Source organism: Phascolarctos cinereus, unplaced genomic scaffold (assembly GCF_003287225.1).
Source record: "Phascolarctos cinereus isolate Bilbo 61053 unplaced genomic scaffold, phaCin_HiC Scaffold_3;HRSCAF=262, whole genome shotgun sequence".
Lineage (NCBI taxonomy): Eukaryota > Metazoa > Chordata > Mammalia > Diprotodontia > Phascolarctidae > Phascolarctos > Phascolarctos cinereus.
The window spans coordinates 50,373,675-50,391,795 of record NW_027555736.1 but is presented as its reverse complement, the minus strand read 5'-3'; the positions used below and the strand labels follow the sequence as shown (position 1 = coordinate 50,391,795).

The 18,121-nt window shown below is 45.6% G+C and overlaps 1 protein-coding gene across 1 annotated transcript in view; it reads right to left on the bottom strand.

The window, feature by feature from the left end:
• The window catches only part of CDH23 (cadherin related 23), a 606,235-nt gene that overhangs the window by 279,424 nt on the left and 308,690 nt on the right, over positions 1-18,121 (bottom strand). The gene's annotated exons all lie outside the window — the stretch shown is intronic.

Sequence of the window (18,121 nt, the reverse complement as noted above, 5' to 3'; positions counted from 1 at the left end):
TTCCATGACTATGGGGTGGATTTAGAGTCACAGCTGTAGCGGAGACATCTTTGAGCTCTGCATCCGTCAATCAGCAAGCATTCATTAAGCACCTATGATGTACCAGGCATTGTGCTAAGTGACAGGGATACAAAAAAAGGCAAAAACACAGACCCTGCCCTCCACGGATTTACGTTCTAATGGGAGACCACATGAAAAAAAAACCATGCATATAAAATATACAGAATGGAAACGGAAAGTGATCTCAGAGCACCACAGGAAAGGCTTCTTGTAAAAGATAGGATTTGAGCTGAGTCTTGGAAGAAGCCAGGAGTCAGAGGGGAGGGGAGAGCATCCCAGACCTGGGTACAGCCAGTAAAAGGGCCAGAAGTCAACAAGGTGCCAAGGTGGTAAGCCCATCACCCCTGATCTCTCTTCCCTTCCACCTGCTTCCTGCATTCCCAAGGTATCAGTAACACTCTTCAGGATTTGTTTAGGCTGGGGAAAAGGGCTGGATAATTTTTCACTTGGCTTGAGGCACTGAGCAATGGGAGAGGAGGGAATAAAGGGGAAAGAAATGAAAGGGAAGGCTGCCCACAGTCGGTAACTTCATCCAGGTACTCTGCAGCTGAGGAAGAGGCTTCTAAGAGAGAATATATATGAGAAGCTGGGTGGAAAGTCAGCTGAATTGTCTAACGGGGGGGGGGGCCCTAAAGTCTCGGTGGGTCCTCCTGGTCAAGACCTTAGGAAGTAGTTGGTTTCCAAAAAAAAAAATCCTCAGGCTATATCTTCTCTCTCTTTTAGGTATCTCCAATCCCCAGAAGATCCAAATTAATTGCCTGAAGCTTGTTAATTAATTGTCTTAGGGGGCTGGCCCCAGAGTGACTCCCTGCCAGTGGGGTTGAGGCTTATTAATAAAATTGCACAATAAGAAACCAGCTGAACAAACAAGAGCCCTTTCCCTGCTTTCAGCTCCCCTCAGAGGGGGAGATTTGATGTTATAATCAGTGTTTGCAGAACTGCCCAGGGGACCTGGCTTGGGCATGGCTCAGGCCCACATCTTATTCTTCACTCCTTGTAGGCTGACCTGAAAGGAGCTCTCCCAGACATGTGGCCACCCACCATCCAAAAGACACACATGCAGCCACCTTTTCCTGAGCAGACCCACATGCACAGCTCTACCCACACACCCCGCTACTCCCCAACACCCACGGCCTCACACATCCACCTAGCCCCAGACACTCAGCCACACCCAGCCCTTCACCTCCCTCCCACTCATCCTTTACACACGATCTGTTATTTCTTACACTTCAGTCTCTGAAGAGTTCACCTGCCACAGCCACCTGCCTAATGGAAAAGGACTAACTCCCTGGCCTATGCATCAGACCCACTCAGCTGTCACCCACAAACTTTATCCTCACTGATGAATTGGCATGAATACAACCCAGTGGCTCTGGGAGGGGACAGAGCATTCCCAATGCCCCATGGAAAGTGAAGGAAGAGGAAGAAAGCTCACACTGAAGGGGAGAGTAACAAATGTAGGCTCAACTGAGGGGGTCCTTTTGGGATGCGACTTCCCCCCCCACCCCATTCCTTCTTAGACTGGGAAGAGATCACAGTGTCCGACGCATGATAGGGACTTAAATGTTTGCTGCTTTGAATTGCATTGAGAGATGGAACCTCTCATTTGAGGATAGAATTCCTCACTGGGAATGAAATTTCTCTATGTAACAAACCTTATTTATCCTGCATGGAGCTATTTTCACCTCCTTAAGAGAGAGAGAAGATAGAGAGAAAGGACGGGGTTGTGCTGGGTCGTCCAAGTCATTTCCCTTACAATGTTCAAATAGACTCTGAAATCCCACCTCCTCTATGAAAGCTTCTCAGACTGTCAAGAGCAGAAATGACTGATATCCCTGCCTCTTTCCAATCAGGAAGTGGGAGGTGCTTAGTCTGTTAATTATTTTTTCAATCTAAACTACACTTAATCCTTAACATGAATGTAATATTGTAAAACTTCCATCAGTCAATCACTTAATAATAAGCATTTACTAGTCACCTATTACATTCAGGATATGTGTTAGGCACTGGAGAGACACAGACAAAGGTGGAACAGTCCCTTCCCTCAAAGTGTCTACATTCTCGGGGAAAATGAGCAGCAGCCACGTGTGGGTCCTAGGAGTGAGCTTTCTGCCCGGCCTGGTTTGTGTATTTCGCCATTTGCTTAATCATGCGTGAATGACCTTGACCCACTCACCCACATGATGTGTCTGACACAGTGGGCAGGGGCCTGAGTCTAATTTACCGGGTGCTATGTTTCGCTTAGAGTGTCTGGCAAAAGGTACTGTATAATTTTCTGATGCTTAGACAAGAAGGGGAGAGAAATAAAAAAATACAAAAATAAATGCCATCCTCAGTATATGAAGATGGTGCTACCAATTCAATAATAGTAGGGACATAGATTTTGAGTTATTTTTCCATTAGTCGGATGAGCTGGCATCTACCTATCCCCAGGCTCTCACCTGGTCTGCTAAAGGAAACACATTTGCAGGTAGGGTAGGAAAAGATATGAGGTTGGAGACCTGGGTTCTAGTCCTATGTCTGACACTAGCTGTGGACAAACTGCTGCCTCTTTCTAAGCCTCAGTTTCTTCATTTGTAAAATTAATGGGTTGGAATAGATGATCTCCATAGTTCATTTTAGATCTGACCTTATATGATTCTGTATATGTAAACACAAGGGTATAGGCCATAGCTATTGAACACAGTAAAGGAAGAAAGTATGGGAGGGAAGGAGGGGCAGAGGAAGAGAGGAAGGAAGGATGGATGGGAGGGAGGAAGAAAGGAAGAGAGGAAGGAAGGCAAGAAGGAAAGGAGGGAGGGAGAAAGGAAGGATGGTAGGAAGGAAATAAGCATTTATTAAGCACCTAATATTTTCCAGGCACTGTGCTAAGTGCTGGAGATACAAAGAAAGGTAAAACACTTTTCTCATCCTCAAAGAGGGGGGAGACAACATTCACAGAGCTATGTACTAAATGTACATTTGATCCTCACAGCAACCCTATGAGGTGGGTGCTATTATTAACATCATTTTATACTTGAGAAAACTGAGCAGACAGAGGTTAAGTGACTTGTCCAGGGTTGCACAGCTGGTAAGTGTCTGAGGCTGGATGTGAACTCAGGTCTTCCTGACTCCAGGCCCACTGCACTTCTTTGCTGAAGTGTTGGAATTGCAGTCAGAGATCCTGAGCTTCAGTCCCGGATTTTCTACTTAACAGATACGTGACCTTGGGTAAGTCACAACTTTTATGGCCCCTGGTTTCCTCATGCTTAAAATGAAAAAGCTGGACTCTCCAGCTTCTAAATTCTCTTACGGGTTTAGCTCTATGGCCCTATGAGCTATGATCACATTCAGAACCTTGGCCAGCGATGTCAAGAGTGCAATTATATCCTCATATCCTGGGTTAAGCAGCTATCTAAAGACAGAGGAAATCTGATAGTTTGAAGCCCCCTGCCTCAGTGCCTGAAGGTCCCATCCCATGGGGCAGCTGGCCCTGTGGCACTCCAAGCTGGTTTTTATTTCTGACTTGGAAAGTGACACCACTGATACTCCCAGCCCCCAGCCTGAGGCATTCTTTTCCCAGATCCCATGGGCATACGGACTGAAGGTGGTTGAAGCCCCTCTTGCCTTTGACGTCTCTCACCTGTTCAGCCTCCACCCCTGAGCAGGAGGGAAGCTTCACTTTTGGATACTCGATGCCCTGGTGGGGTGGTTCATAACTGGGAAAGGAAGATGCCCTGCTGAATTAAGGGTGGGGCGTGGCCTCTGAAAATTCAGTCGTAGCTCTAAGGATTCTGGGAAATCACAACTCTAAGCACCTAGGCAAGGAGGGTATAGGTGCTTCATTTTGGGCAGGGGAGGTTTTCTCTTCCCAGGGTAGCCCCCACCTCTAAGAGGCCTGAGCATTTAGGCCCCTTGAGGTAGGCAAGACACAGGGTAAGAGTAAAGTCTATAAAACTAGGAAGTTGTTATAAGTGGGTGTATGTGCGTGGTACAGGGGTGTGAATGTGTGTGTGTGTGTGTGTGTGTGTGTGTGTGTGTGTGTGTGTGTGTGTGTGTGTAGGGGGTTGGGAGAATATAACCTTATTCACTAGAACACTGGAGAAAGAAGTCTCTCTATTTGAAACTTGAAAGAGATAAATTTTGGCTGAATAAAAAAATCCTACTTTAAACAGTGGAGATTAAACCAATGAGGCTTATTTTTACAGCTTGAGGAAGTGTAGGCTAAAAATATAAACTGTTCTGGAAGCATGTAGATAAACTCCTAAATATTATTGAAGTTTGGAGTGATGGCAGATAGTCTAAGGGGAAATATCCTGTAGGCAGTAAGAGATATGGAATTGGAACTTGGATGAAAATGAATGTAGCTGGGGCTGGAGTCACTGATTTAACGGTCATTGGCACAGAAGGGAGAGGGGAAGTTGCAAGGCAGCATCCGTTTCCATTGGGGGCCAAGGTCGGAGCCTGTTTTCCACATTTTATGCACAGATAGAGTGGTCTGAGGAGAAAAAGAAGGCAGAGAAGGGACAGTCAGAGGGGCAGGTGGATCTGCCTTTTAGACCAGTCACGCCGAGGTAGAAAGGAAAGCAGTTTTCATGTAGGACAAAGAACCTTGAATGTGGAATTAGAAGATCTGTGTTCAAGTACTGAGCCCAGTCAGTTACCAGTTCTGTGATCGTGAATGAGTCCCTGAACCTCAGTTTCCTTATCTGTAATTTGGAGATGATAAATGCAAGTAATTCATACCTAACAGTGTAAGTGCTTTATAAACTGTAACATGTTACATTAATGTGACCTACTATTATAACCAGAACTGTGCTATGTCACAAAAAACAAGAGAAGGAAGGAAATAAGCATTTATTAAGCACCTACTATGTGCCAGGCACTGTGCTAAGCACTTTGCTAATATGATCTCATTTGGTCCTCACAACAACTCTAGGAGGTAGGGGCTATTATTACCCCCATCTTGCAGTTGAGGAAATTGAGGTAGACAGAAAGTCTTTCCTGGGGTCATAGAGCTGGTAAGTATCTGAGGCCAAATCTGAACTCAAGACCTCCTGAGTCTAGAAATCCACCCAGTACTCTGTCTCCTGCACCATTTGGCTGTCTCTGGAGAAAAGAATTTTTTTTCAGGAAGTGAGTGGTCAGTCATATCAAGTACTTGAAGAGAAGACAAGGTAAATTGAAGCTGGGAAAAGGCTGTGGGATTTGGCAAGAAGGAGTTATGGAGATAGTAATTTTAGCAGAGTGCTGAGGATAGAAGGCAGATTAGCAGTCAGAGAGTGGGGTCTAGTGGGTGGAAAGAGCACTTTTCTTGGAGTTTGGAAGGACATGGGACTGGATTTCACCCTTGACATTTACTAGTTGTGTGACCCTGGACAAATCATGTTACTTTTCTGAGACCAGGATTCCTTCTTTGTAAGACCTGCAGTGTTTATTTCACTGAGTTTTTGTGAGTTTTGAATGGGATGATGTGTGCAAAATGCTTTGTAAACCTCAAAAATGATATCAGTATCTATGGTGATGATGACTTTCATAACTGGAGGACTGGTAATCAGGAAGTGGAGGCAGTGGGTCCACTGATACGTGGTGTTTGGCCCTGAAGGCCAGAGAAAGCTAAAGGAGGCCCAGGATCAAGCAAGTTTAAGGGTCATTTGGATGTTGGTTTCCAGGGCTTAGCATGTGCCAGGCACATAGTAGGCACTTAATAAATGTTTATCGAATAGAATTGTTAATTTGAAGATGGGTGAGACTTATGCATGCCTAAAGGCAGAAGGGATGGAATCAATTGTAAGAGAGGTGGAATATGATGATGAGGGGAGGAATCATGGTGGTACAGTAGAGTCTACTGAGTAGAATGATGGGTTTGGACTGAGGACCTGGGTTGGAATCCTGTGTTTGCCACTTCTTTGCTATGTGAATGTTGATGAGTCCCTCAGTCTCTGGACCTCAGCTCAGTTATTTGTTTTTTTTTTTTAATCTGAAAAATTACAGAATTGACTATTCTTCTAGGTCTACATCTATGAGCTTAAGTAAGGGAGCAAGTTTTCTTTGGAGTTGTCAGGATGAGCTCTAGAGAACAGATGGAAAGCAAAAGGGACATCTCTTCCTTTTGAGACAAGATGGAAGATGGGGGAGAGCAGAGAGGAATGGCAGGGAGAGCTTTACTGAGGCCCCCACCATGACTTTTTCACTCCTTCCTCTTTCAGGGACATATTTGGCCTGTCACTGGTCTCTCCCAACCCCCTCCTCTCCAACAGCCCTCCCCCTCCCATCTATGAAAATCTCTTCTCCATTCCTTGTTCTCTTGTTATCTCCCTGTCAGCTTCTTGACCCAGTGAAGAGGTCTGGCTTGGTTTGAAAGCAGTTTAGTGAGTGGTTGACAGTGCGTGTGGCAACACGGGCTGATGGCTTTCAATTGGTTTGTCTGCTCTACTGGGCTAACAGCAATTCCTCTCCCTCCTTCCCCCCCCCCCCCGTCCCTTTCCTCTGCTTTGGAGAAGAGCCAGCATCAAGGGCTCCCTTGGTCTTGGTTTCTCCTTGACTCTGGAGGGAGATGTGGGCTCTCCTCAGGCCCCTGGAAATTTGTCACATGGGCAGCAAGGGCAAGATGTGGGCTGGAGGAGGAGATGCGGTTCCTAACAGCACTCCTCAGAGAAGGCCAATCTGTTAAAGATCTCAGTTATCTCTGCCCCCTCTTCCATTGCTTCTCTGCAAATCTTTGGAATTATCATTCAGCACGCATGTAGTATTTACTGTGTGCCCAGTTCTATGCTTGAAGCTGTAAGGAATAATGATTTTTAAAAAGCAAAATCATAGTTTTTTTTTTTTAAGAAGATGTTTCCCTATCTTACCTGGACAGATCTGGTCCTGCTCTGACTGGTTGGGAGCTTTGACTTACCCTTGGCTTACCCCTCCGAAGACAGCCTGTCGGTGCCGCTGCTCCCAAGGGCTCACCGCATCACTATCTCACTTCGTGGGAACATCCTATCAACTTAGCCTCCACAGGAGAGGGAGTTACAAGTGTCTACTACCACACACAGTGGAACCACAGGATTTTGAGGAGGAAGAAGCCTTAGAGAGTATCCCATTCAACACCTTCATTTTACAGCAGAGGAAAATGAGGCACAGAGATGGGTAGTAAACAGGCTTCAAGGAGCTTGTAGCCTAATTGGTCCTTAATTAACTTTTGAGGGCCCATGCTTTCTTAAATGCCGATCCCCTCCAGGGATTGAGCCCAGGACTCAGTTGGGCCGGGGATGAAGAGGTGGATGAGCCATCTTTGCTGCTCCCACATCGTTGATGTTTCTTAGTTTCCCCAAACTCCCCTGGTCTGAAGTCAATCAGCTCTTCTTGAGCCTCATTGATACAGGCTGCCTCCAGGAACGTGGGCAGGCCTGGAGCTTTGGCTATATTTATCTTAAGAGCCACTCAATCACAGCATATCCTTGGGGCCTTATTATGTCAATATTTATGTCAAAAGAGCCCGCTAATTGCAAATGCTACTTCAGCTGCCATTTTCCATGAATCAGAACATAGAGTCTTTTCCCTGGGCCAGCCACCTTGGGTTCTTTCAGGTCAGGTGTCCGTCCCTGCCTCAGAGGAGAAGTCATAGGAAGGCCCTCATTGTCCTCTCTGAATGCCCCTAAGACCCGAATGCTTCAAGGACCCCTGCCTTTGTCCTCAACTCCTGTAAACCTCTGCCCATGTTCTGTCTCCTACATGAGGCTCTCCCTGACTCCTCCCTGTCCCCTGGATATTAATACATCTCTGGAATTTATTTTGTAACTTTTTATTTATTTATTTATAGGTTAACATGCCATTCTCCCCCAATAGAATGAGTTTTGGTTTTGTTTTTTGTTTTTTGTTTCTGGCAATTGGGGTTAAGTGACTTGCCCAGGGTCACACAGCTAGTAAGTGTCAAGTATTTGGTCAGAGGCCAGATTTGAACTTCGGTCCTCCTGACTTCAGGGCTGGTGCCCTACCCACAGAATGAGTTTTTTGAAGATAGGAATTTTTTTTTTGTCCTATATAACCCCAGCACTTACCACCATGACTGGTATATAGTAGACATTTGTAAAATGCTTACTGATTGGTTCCAGAGGGCAGAGCTATGGGTGGAGGCCATGAAGTGACCAATTTCAGCTTACCTAGGGAGCAGCTATATCGAAATAATAAGTCTCTGAAAGTGGAATGGGCTACCTTGGAAAACAGTGGGGTTTTCTTTCCTGAAGGCCTTTAAGCAAAGACTGGATAACTACATGTCATGGCTGTTGGAGGGGGGAATTCTAGTTCAGGTCTGAGATGGACTAGATGACCTGGGAAGTCCCTTCTAACTCTGACATTTTGTGATTCTCCGAGGCTATTTTAAACCTTGAAACTCTTGGTACCCAATATCTATGGGTCTGAAAGGGTTAAGGTCTCTCTCTAAAGGGCCCTGGATTCTCCTTCTCTCTGCCAAACTCGATCCCATTAAACAGTTATTTCTGAGCAGCCCTTCCCCCCCCCCACCAAAGCCCCCCACTTCCTACTCCTTCCAGGCATTTTTACCTGACTCGAGTGCAGACCCAACACCATCCAGCATGGGCCTATAATTTAGCTTGCCATATAATTCCGTCAATGTATAATTAAATCTGGAAGCCTGTTTGAGATATGGGCTCAATGCAAGATGCCTTATAAATTAAAGATTGTTATTTAGCTGCCCACTGACAAAAGGACCAGCTACTAGGGCTGTCCACAGGCTGTGCTGGAGTCAATAACTTCATGAGAAACATATGGCATATAGAGGTTTGGATTACAGCTGCTCTTTCAGTTGGGGCTGGAGAGGTAGGCTAAGAATTTCACTGACCTTTCTACCTCAAGCTCTCTGGCTGTGGATGGAAAGGAGTTTCCACCCCCCAAGTCTCTGCAAAACCAACAGAAACCCAGTTCTAAAGGCCTGTGGTCGGGAGAGTGTAAAACATTTAGTTTCTAGAGTAAGAAGACGCCTGGTTCAAATCCCGGCTCTCACACTTAGTAGGTACATTTCTGTTCAAGTGATAACTTTTTTGAGATTTAGTTTCCTCAGCTATAAAATGGGAATAATTTCGTTGTCTGCCTCATAGGGTCCCTCATAGTGAGGGACAAATGAGCTAATGTGGACAAAGTGTTTTGTGAGCCTTCGAGCCCTATATACATACAGGCTATTAATATTAGTTGCCCACAGATGATCTACAGCGAACAGAGACACAAAGCATGGGCCTCAGACTTAGGAAAACCTTCTATTCACACATAGTGACTCAGGGTGACCTGGGACAGTAGCCTAGGGCTGATGTCAAACTCAAATAGAAACAGAGATAGGGAAATGGCTGATCTACACATAAGGATTCCCTGCTGGTTGCATATTGACTTAGTTTTAAAATGTAATGTCATTTATGTTTTCTTACATTTTTATTTGTTTTGTTAAATACTTCCCAAATACATTTAAATCTTGTTCAGGTAGGTACTTGGTATTGTCAGGCAGGGCCCTGGTTTGACACCGCTGTCCTAGACAACTCTTTATGACTCTACATTATATAGGAGTTGTTGCTTTGCATTGGGAGGAGAGAATTTTCACACCAGGTATTTCCTATACTCAAGAGAGCATAGCTCTAGACTCTTCCCACCTCAAAAATTAAAACGTATCATGGGAAATTGAAACGAGCCAAAAGCCTGAGAACAGTCTGGATGTTCCTGTAGTCCTTGTTACCGGGAAGGAGGATGCCAATGGGTTCATTGAACTTGGTTTCCCAAGATGCAATGAGAAGCATCTGAGATGCAATGGGGGCTAAAGCAATAGGGTGTTTGCTCTAAGTCTAGCCCCTACAGGGTGAGCTCCTGGGAGCAGGGGGTTGGGGGCTACCAAGCTGTGTAAGGAGGGGAAAATTCTTCCAGGAGTTTCCAGGGAGAAAATGGAGCAGATCAAAGCTCCCATGACAATAAGCGGTGGGCTCAGCCTTGTGAATGGTCCCTGTACTTCCAGGCTAGACTGGATAGGAAGTCCCAGGCACCAAAAAGCAAAATTAAAAGCCAAAAAACCCACAAATAAAAACAGAGATTGAAAACAAAGAATAACACAATCAACTTCACAGATGAGGGAAGGAACCGTTCTAACAGAGCTCATTTGTGAACTATAATTATTTGCTTATTTAAGTAAAAGGAACTCTCCTTCAGTTTATAGCTGTTATAATTATATAACAATATTATTATTTTATATTAATATACTTATATATTAGTTATTATTTCCTCCCTATCCCCCCTAGATGAAACATTTTGAATTCCACAAATATATGTGAATTACATAGTCTTATTTTTCCTAGTCTGGGCCTAGTCTCCTTCAGCATTGTCCTAAAATGATCATGCTTATGGAGCACAGGACCATATTTAAATGAATATCTTTCATAATAGGACTACTAACAGGACCTGATTAATTAATTTACTAGTAACTGGCTCCAGTTTACAGGATGTTATTAGCCCAAGTGGGCAGGTATAGCAAAAGCTCTTAGGTTACTGATTACTTGGGGTCAAAGGATGACCTTGTAGACATGTAGACATAAAGACAGATTGCAGCATGCAGTGAGCCCATGGGGCAGGTGGGATTCTTGTCTCCCAATAACAACGGTGGGATGTTTGACTATTATTATTGTCTATTGCAGAGATAAGAATGCCCCAGTTTATATGACATGAACCTGAGAGTCTAGCCTTCTGAGCTGATATGAATATGCTGGTGTTTGACCAAGTCACCTTCATAAACGACTGTTTCTCCAGGTCGCTGGCACCATTGTCACCCATGATCATATATCGAGTACCCATTGCACACAGATCACTGTGCTAGGCACAAGGGACCCCTGTAGAAACCACAGTCCTGGTGCTCAAAGGACTTGCAATCTAGCTGAAGAGACAAGCCTCACATCAGGAAAAGATCAATATAGGGCAGTAAATGCCAAGTGTGAGTAGCAGCATCAGCGGCAGCTGTAAGTTTTTCAAAGCACAAAGACAATAAAACACACAGACACAGATATGCAGACACAGATCACACACACACACACACACACACACACACACACACACACACACACAAGCATTTTTCTTTCATCCAATTGTTCCCAAATGAGTAAACAATCATTGCAGACTGGGGGTAGTCAGAGAATACTTGTTGGCAAAGATAGGACTTGAGATTTGTCTTGAAGCCTAGGATTGAGCACATTGGAGAGGAGGTATAAGGGAGACGCTGTTGGAGGAGATCTCAGAGGTCCTGGGCTCATTGACTTAGAGGCAGAAGGTTAAGGAAGTTACCCAAGGTCAAGGAGGGAGTAATTGGAAGTCAGAACTCAAATCTAGGTCTTTCGATCACAAATCCAGATGTTCATTGGCAGGCCGGGATAGACAGAATTAAAGGACAGATTGCCTATATAAACTGACCATCCTAAACTGTTATGCCTTATTTTATTTTATTTTTGATAAGGCAGTTGGGATTAAGTGACTTGCCCAGAGTCACACAGTTAGTGAATATTTTGTCTGAGGCTAGATTTGAACTCAGTTCTTTCTGACTCCAATGCTGGTGCTCTATCTACTGTGTCACCTAGCTGCCCCCCTTATTTTACTTTTTGAGAGAGAGCCTAGTGTTGGAAAGGAGTGCATGCCTCAAGTTAGGAGATCTGAGGTCAAATTCATTTGATTTCATTTATTAGTTGTGTAACCATAGGGAAAATCACTTAATTCTCTCAGCCTCAGCTTTCTTATCTGCAGAATGGGGATAATAATGGCAGCCACTTCTCAGGGTTGTTGTGAAGACTGAAGAGATAATATATTAGCACAGTGCCTGGCATCTAGGAGGTGTTTAATAAATGCTTATTCTCTTTCCCTTGCATTTTTCTTATTTTATTAGATTTTGGGAAGTCTATTAGTTTCTATCACCTCCACTCCAAGCCCTACCCAGTGTCTCAGTTGAATTAAAGAAGAGAAGTTTCTGCAGTCCAGGGGAGCTGGCAGACAGGTACAGAAGGCACAGAAACCAAGTAAGGGCATTACCCTGCAAACTGGGGAGATGGGCCTATCAGAGTTAACAGTGAAATGTCATGTGGATTAGCACTGGTGAGCTGACCCTCTTCCTGCCTGGCATTTGCTAGGGGGTCCTAAAGAAGGAAGAAGCATGTAGACTCACCCCAGTTCCTGATCTAATTGCTTTTGCTTTGATGTGGTCCAATTTCCTTCCTCCCCAACTCCAGCACTTTCCCAGGGGATGGTTAGTTGGGGAACTAGGGCAGAGTAAGCCCCCACTCAAGGATGGAGAGATTCTGGGAAAGGGAATAGCTCAGACCTGGACACAGGGCAGTCCTAAAGCCGAGGGCTCTATTTGCCAACAGGACGGATCAGAGACCAATTTCATTCAGGATCTGGGGTTTGTGGGACAGATTGGGCTGAGATTCACTTTTTGGCCCTGATGACAGGGAGCTGCTCCGATGTACAGTGTCCCCTCTCCCACTGCTCAGCCCTGTGCCTACCATAATTCACCAGAATCTTGGCACTGTGGAGAAGCTGTGTGATCACAGTGATTTACGCGCTCTGATAAAGTCATCTCAGACCTCTCATAAGCATCATTTCATTTTTGATGATCTAAAAGGCCTTGTCTTTCAGGGGAGAAGCAGAGGGAGTTGGGGGGGAGGGTAGACATTTAAGAAAACAAAGGGGACAACGATCTGGTACTCAAGGAGAGGAGTTGGGGTGGGGGATTCAGCCATCATCCCAGCTGTCCATAACCTGACAAATGGTCTACCCTGCCAAGGTCTGTGGGAACAGAGAAGAGCCATGGGGCTAAGGGGTAACAGGGCCACAGATGCCCCTGAGAGCACACTGTCAGTTCTACTGATTGAGAGATACCTGCATACAGAAGGCATAAAATATACACATGGTCTATGTATAGTATATCATATATTATAATAGTAATTCTCTATATACTAGATGGATAGTAGATAGATAGATAGATAGATAGATAGATAGATAGATAGATAGACAGATGGATAGATAGATGGATAGATGGATGGATGGGTAGATGGATGGATGGATGGATGGATGGATGGATGGATGGATGGATGGATGGATGGTGGATGGGTGGATGGATGGATGGATGGATGGATGGATGGATGGATGGGTGGGTGGATGGATGGATGGATGGATGGATGGATGGATGGATGGGTGGATGGATGGATGGATGGATGGATGGATACATAGATAGATAGAGAATTATTATTATAATTCACATTTCACTGAGTTAGTGGTACAGTAGATAGAGTTTTGGGACTTGGAGTCAAGAGGACTTGAATTCAAATCTGGCCTCAGACACTTATTAGCTGTGTGATCATGGGCAAGTCACTTCCCCTCTGTCTGCCTCAGTTTTCTCATCAGTAAAATAGGAATATTAATATTTGTACAGCACTTTGTAAACCTTAAAGTGGCATATTTTGTTATTTTTCTTGAGTTGTTTTCAGTCCTGTCTGACTCTTCATGACCCTTTTGGGGTTTTCTTGGCAGAGATATTAGAATGGTTTGCCATTTCCTTCTCCAGCCCATTTTACAGAGAGAAGACTGAGAGGGATAAGTGACTTGCTCAGGGTCACACAGCTAGTTAAGTATCTGAGACCAGATGTGAACTCAGGAAGATGAGTCTTGCTGACTCCAAGCCCACTGCTCTATCCATCATGTCCACTCTATCTACTAGCTGCCCAAAGTAGCATATAAATGCTAGATATTCATGTTATTACTATTTCTAAAATACTTTGTTGTTTACAAAGCCTTTAACACTCAACTAGAGTCACAGAATCTGAGTTTGAATCTCAGCTCTGCTTACTTACTCCATCTGTTACCTTGAACAAGTTACTTATACCCTCTGGTCTCAGTTTCCTCACCCAGAAAAATAAAGGGAAGAAAGGGAAAGGAATAAACATTTATTAAGTACCTACTGTATGCCAGGTACTAGGCTAAGCACTTTACACATACTACCTCATTTGATCCTCATAACAACCTGTATGTTAGGTGCTACTATTATCTTCATTTTACAGGTGAGAAAACAGAGCCTGACAGAGGCAAAGTGATTTGCCCCAGGGTCACCCAGCTAAAATGCTGGATTTGAACTCGTATTTTCCCTACTTCAAGACCAGTTCTCTATCCACTGCTGCTGTAGGTTATGCTTCCTACCTCACGGGATCTTAGATGTAGCACTAGAGACTACCTTAGACCCAAACTCCTTTATATATATAGATGAAAAAACTGAGACCCACAGAATTTAGGTGATTTGTCCGCCTAGGAAGTCCTGGAGTGAGGATCTGAGGCTGGGTTTTTTTTGGTGTTTGTTTTGTTTGCTTTGGTGAGGCAATCAGGGTTAAATGACTTGCTCAGGGTCACACAGCTAGTAAGTGTCTGAGGTCAGATTTGAACTCAGGTTTTCCTGATTCTATCTGCTGTGCCACCTAGCTGCCCCAAATCTGGGTCTTTTCACACCAAGGTAACAGTCATTCTGCTCCACCATCATGCCCTGATAAAGAGGCCTAAGAAAAGTAGAAGCTGATGGCATTGGCTATGGAGGGCAGAGGGCTGGAGGGCATGGTTTGGACCAGATGACCTTTAAAACCTTCCCTTTCCTTAATTCTAAGTCAGATTTTAAGAGCAGCAGGGCCAAAGGCCAGAGGAGCACATTAGAGATGGCTTTCTGGCAGAGATGAGCTTGGGAACAGGGTTTGCCAGGGACTTGGTGTGAGTATCAGTTTATCTGCCCCTTAGAGATTGGGAGAACTGCTTTCTCTCCTTCCAGCCTAGAACCAAGCAGAGTAGACGTGGCCTTCTGGGCTCAGTTCCCAGTGTTCTGCTTCCTGCAAAGAGGGGAAGGCCCCCCGCTTCTCCTGTCACTACCTGCTGAGCCTCTAGTTCTTTGGAAATGCTGACGCTGGCTCTTCTTGCCTTCTCTGGTGCCAGTCTCCTGAGTGGCCTGTGCCAGCCACTCCCGCCTCTACACTGACCTGGAGAAGTAGAGCAGATGACTTTCAGAAACTGTGGAAGGGGAGCCCATCACACATACTTTGTGCTGGGTAATTTATGAATCAAATTGTGCTCCGTCAGGGCTCCTTGGCACAGAAATAGATGTGGTCGGACGAGGTTCAGGGAGTCAGCCACAGACACAGTTATCATCATAGAAATAGTCCATCAGAGCCTAAACCATGACACTGCTCTTCACCTTGAGTGTGTCGCCCCCAGGCCCGCCAGAGCACCCCCTTGTAAAGAACTGATCCCAGGCAGGGAGGGGACAGGGGCACAGAGTGTGCCCCACATGGGCTTCTTTCTCTATTGGGTCTGCACCCCAGCTGTGGGGAGGCAGGCTATTCTGTTATCCTACCATTACCACTGAATAGAGTAACAGCTCACACTTATTCAGTTATTTTTACTTTTTTTTATTTTATTTTTTGTTTTCTGGCTAGGCAATGGGGTTAAGTGACTTGCCCAAGGTCACACAGCTAGTAAGTGTTATGTGTCTAAGGCCAGATTTGAACTTATGTCCTCCTGAATCCGGGGCTGGTGCTCTATCCACTGCACCATCTAGCTGCCCCTATTTTTACTTTTTTAAAAGCTAGGTTTCCCTATTTTGTTAAGGCTGGAAACAGCTGGCCCTTCACAGACCTGACCCCATTATTGACTGGCTAGGTAGCCTTGACCTGGTCTGTTTCCCCCCGGCTTAGTTCACCTTAGGCAGCCTGGTGGCCACACTCCTAAGAACTCACCCTATTGGCATTGGGACTTAGTGTCTAAACTCCCTCTCCCAATGCAGCCTGACACCTTGTCTACTTTCTTAGAGTAGAGAAAGGTTAAGTGATTTTCCCAGGCTCACACAATCAGTATACATCAGAAGTGGGACCTGAACCCAAGTCTTCCAAGCTCTGAGATCAGCTCTCTCCCCATGAGCTGCTTCCTGGGATACAGCAGGCATTTAACTGATGCTGACTGATTGACGGTTCATATAGTGCTTTAAAGGTTTACAAAGTACTTTTCTCCCAACAATCTGTGAAGTGGATAGCACACAAGTATCCCCGTTCAACAGATGAGAAAGTGAGGGTCACAAAATGAAAGTTGACTTGCCCAGGGTAATACAGGTAGGTAGTAAGGATACAAACCCAGATCCTCTGAGTGCTCTTCTTCCTGTATCAGTTGCCTGGCAACACTGATTATTAGATTTGACTGTGGGACTCAGGTCCCTCCCTGTACTGGGTTCTCTCTCTCCCTTCCCCTTCCCACCCCATCACCTCTACTCCCGTGCCAATTCCCAAATGCAAAATCAAACTATAGAGAAGGGGGCTGACTCTAGGTTCTTAGCATAAAACACCCAAGGATCTGAAGGAACAGAGACCTGGGTTTATTCTGGGCCCTCAAGAGCTGTTGTCGAGTTGGCCCCCATCTGACTTCTCTCTTGGGCTCGAGCAGGATGGATCGGGACGTTGGCTGGAGTACGGCCCACAGGACAATATACCAGCTGTTCTAGGCCCTCCTCCCAGCTTTCTCTTCTTCCCTCAGCCTCCTCATGACATAGAGCTTTAATTAGGATAGGCTGGGGAGTCAATCTGGAAAAGAATCCTGTTCATTTGCTAGAATCTTTGGCAGGGTTCCTGCAGACTGTCTCCTCTCTCACTCTCAGCTCTCTTTCTGTGTTTGAGGCCCAGGTGACCTCAGGGGGAGACCTAGAGCTGGGAGGCACCTTAGAGGTCATTCCGTTCAATCCTCTCCTTTTATAGGAAACCAAGGCCAGAGAGGACAAGAGATCTGCCTGGGGATGTGTAGCAGCAAATGGAATAATTGTGACTATAGAATATCAGCTGTCTGAGGGCAGGCACTGTTTACTTGTCTCTATCTCTAGTGCTGAGCACAGAGCTTGGGTTATCACAGGAGCTTGGGTGCTTGCTCATTCAGGATACAAATCTGGGCTAGCACCAATTCACTGTAGCCCTCCTCAAGCTAGCATCTCAGGATCCTCTCTCCATTTTGGGGAAGGGGGCCTTCCTAGGGTCTTGCTCCATACCGGGGTGCACATGGGTAAAGGTTTTGTAGTTGTATTGTAGGAGAAGCTCAGCATTCAGCCAACAGGTGAGCTTGGGCTCCAGGCCTCTAGAGAAGGGAGCATGAGGGATGAGGGATGCCAGGGGATCAGCAGGGGAGGAGGGATGGGGTGGAATAAGAATGAGCCTCCACTGGAAGGGGGGCTTGGAAGATGCCTTAAGGGAGAAGAGAAGGAGAACAACAGCTGGGTTGGGAAATGAGAATGAAATCCTTTTCAGGCCACCTTCCATGAGAAGCATCCCCTCTTTAAGGTGTGCGCTCGAGGGGCTCAGAGCCCTTTGACTCTTTGGTTAAATACCTTTCAAGACTCTTGATAAAATGACACTGCTCTTATTGCTGGTGGAATGTTTACACCCTCGGTACTGAATGTAGTGGAAGATATACCTGCTGTTTAATTATTGTGATGCAGACCCATTGGTCTGGGAGAGATGTAATAGGTTAAACAGCATCTGGGGATAGATATCATTCCTTCCAGCCCTGGAAATGGGCTGAAAACAAACTCCTGCCTGCTTTGAAAATTAGCCTTCAAGGCCTGGTTCCTAAATTTTCAGCACCGTAGGCAGCAACTGGGGCTGCCATCCCTACCTCCTCCCTCTACTAATCAGCCTTTGGCCGACATGGTGCATGAGGTGTACCTCGACCTTCACCCCCATCCTCTGCCCAGGCCCAAGCCCAGCTTTTTACTCAGCTCCTCCAAAGCCTAGCAGCTCTTTCGTACTGTCCGCCCTCAGTCAGCAAGGAGGTTTTGCTGCCTGCCAGGGGTGGAGTCCAAATTATCCACGAGTTTCAGCTTCCTGCCCTGGGGCAACCTGTAACCCTTCAGCCTGGTGGTCCAGCAGCCCAGGTGACAGACATCTCACCAGACCTCTCTCTTCCCTTATCCCCAACTTAGGGCAGGTCGAGCTACACTTAATATAACTAAGGCAGGTACAGGATTATAAAAAATGGGGCAAATTCAGGTCCTGGTTGG